Raw genomic sequence first — 2,761 nt, forward strand, 5'->3', positions numbered from 1 at the left:
AGGAGAAACTTGATTGAAACATAAGTAAATCATTTTAAAACAATAAAATCATACCCTATGGTAATCAGTTAACTTGAAAAACAGTGAATTTTAAAGTTCCTTTATTTTATGATATTTTTACTGAGTTCTTAAGTAAAATCTAGAATCACAGATTTCATCATTTTAGTTACTATATTCTGTTAGCAGCATTACACATTATTAAATTTCCTTGTTGATATCTTTCAGCAACAACCACTAAAATGACTACACGCAGGGACATTCTAGTGGCTAAAGTGCAGCAACTACAGCTGTACCTCAAAACAGCCAATGATTGGAATACAAAACTCCTTCGAGAACAGGAAGAACGTGAGCAGAAAAGGAAATCGAGTCTGTTATGTGAACAAATACAAGTTTCAAAGCTCAGCTTGCAAATCAGGATGTTAAAGGACAGCAAGATGAATTACCACCACCTTCAACAGATTCCAGCAGTGTAAGTAAGTAACACTTTATTGTACAAGAAGAGAATACAGCACATAATTATTAAAATAAAAAGTTTCAGTACAAAGGTGAACTTATCCCTTTAAGGGATCTCTTCCAGTTAACCATTGAGCATTTGAGGGAGAGTTTCAGACGGTAGACATCCACATAATACAAAAACGGCCCAAAAACAACATAATAATAACAATAAATTTTTCATTCCTTATTCTAACAGTGTCAGGAGATACACGAGCAGGAGCTGTGCTGCAACGCATCCATGACCTGTAACAGCAGCTGGAGGAGTTGGGAGCAAAAATGACTTGTAAGTATTGCTCGGGCCAGGCCAGACCGATGGATAACAATTTAAGTATTTTGGCAGAACTTAATAGTTTCAAATTAGATTTTGTTAATAATAAAACAGTGAGTTCTCCAGTAGTAGAAAGTTTAACAAAAGTCCTGTGAATTTTCCCGTTAATAATCTTAATAAAATTAGTGTGAAAGTATCCAGTTAAAACAAAAAAATACCTAAAATTAAGTAGATTCATAAAGAAATCTTTTACTGAAACTGCATAATTTATATTTAAGACATGTTGCTTTGAGTGATGAACTTTTAATTTGGCAATGGCAATTGGATCAGACAGTCAAAAGAGTTGAATCATCACTCTAATGAAATAAAAAAATTAGAGCTAAAGTTAGAAGACCTCAATAGTAGAAGTAAATTAGTTTTTATGAATGATGTTCTAGTACCGACCGAGCAACGGGTACCCGCTGGAGTCACTGCGGCCTACGACGCGCCGCTGTTCGCTAAGAGCCTCTCCCTCGCCCCGAGACCGCTGTCCGCCCCGTGGGCCCCTCGCCACCGTCGCCGCAGAGTCGAAGAGAGGAGGGCCCACAGGCGTGCTCCTCGGAGCCGGCCCCGTCAAATCGGCTCTGGCGCTGCTGACGTACGTAAGCCCTTTGCTTCGCGGCGGCCCGTCGGGTCACCGCCACCATCGCCGCCTCGCCGGCCCTGTCGCCACGTCGCCACGTCGCAGCCGTGACACGCACCATGCTGTGCGCCCGCGCCCGCACCCGCACCGCCGCCGTGCTGTACATCGACGAGGCCGGCGCCGGGCTGGACGCGCGTCGTTCCGTTTTGCCGTGAAAGACGGACAAACAAACAGACACACTTTCCTATTTATAATATTAGTATGGATAGTTAGTACTAATATGACATTTAGAGACTTATAGAAAGAAGATCATCTCTAATTACGAGCCCCAATGCAAATGATATCGTCTAGTCACACTTCAACGTGCGATATTTATTTCCGAAACTGGTATTTAAACCCAGATTGACTTTGATGATAAATGGAATACACGACACACTAAGTCATTAAAACTAGTTTAATCTTGCGCCGTACAAAATGCCCTAATGTTATATGTTTTAATATAATCATATCATAAAAATAACATATCTAAAGCAAAAAAATACGCCTAGTTCATATTTGAGGCATAATAGGTCGTCTATTTTAAATAAAAATAGTTTAGTAAGATTAATATTATACAATAATATTTTAAATTGAATTAATAATATTATAAGTCGTCTGATATGATATACGGCTACATAAAAAGGTAAATTCTGTAAAAAATATAATTATTCTACAACATTTTTATACCAAAATAGCAAGAGGTAAGTCGGTGCCTGAATCAGTGAGGAAAATTATAATTTCCAGTAACAATAGCGGCAAATCTACGTTCCAAAATATCCAAAGACCTTTTTTGCCAAGATCTACGGCGCATACAATCATCCAGCATCAACTAAAACACGGAACCGTCTCCTGTTTAAATAAATCTGGCCGTCGAAGAATAACTGCCAAAGAGAAAACAGGATTTTGAGGAGCATCATCAGGAAAAATCGTCATGCAAGAACAGAACTTACCTAACTATGGCATGACGCGATCAAAATAAACATTTCAGTCGATACCTGAAAGACAGTAATGAAAATAATGGGCTTCGGTTTTCACACCGCTAAACAGAAACCATTACTTACTCAAAAGCAGAAAACTAACAGGTTGAAATTTGCACAAAAGTACAGAAACTGGACTGCCGATCAGTGGCGAAAAATAATATGGAGCGACAAATCCAAATTTGAGGTCATAGTTGGCGATGAACGAAGTAAAGTCATTCAAGATAAAGGAGATGCATTTCACAAAGACTGTCTTGAACGCAAGGTGTAGTTTCCAGCATCTTTAAATGATTTGGGGCTGTATGTCGGCACAGGGTGTGGGATGTCTGCAATTTATAGATGGAACCGTCAATGCAGAGA

At 39.2% G+C, this 2,761-nt stretch overlaps 1 long non-coding RNA gene across 1 annotated transcript; it reads left to right on the forward strand.

The window, feature by feature from the left end:
• Positions 1–299: 299 nt before the first annotated feature.
• On the forward strand, positions 300–1,324 carry LOC125233755. The gene is made up of 3 exons (XR_007177883.1): positions 300–473; positions 692–778; positions 1,201–1,324. It is a non-coding gene; the product is annotated as an uncharacterized LOC125233755 (long non-coding RNA).
• Positions 1,325–2,761: the final 1,437 nt, after the last annotated feature.

Source organism: Leguminivora glycinivorella, chromosome 15 (genome assembly GCF_023078275.1).
Source record: "Leguminivora glycinivorella isolate SPB_JAAS2020 chromosome 15, LegGlyc_1.1, whole genome shotgun sequence".
NCBI lineage: Eukaryota > Metazoa > Arthropoda > Insecta > Lepidoptera > Tortricidae > Leguminivora > Leguminivora glycinivorella.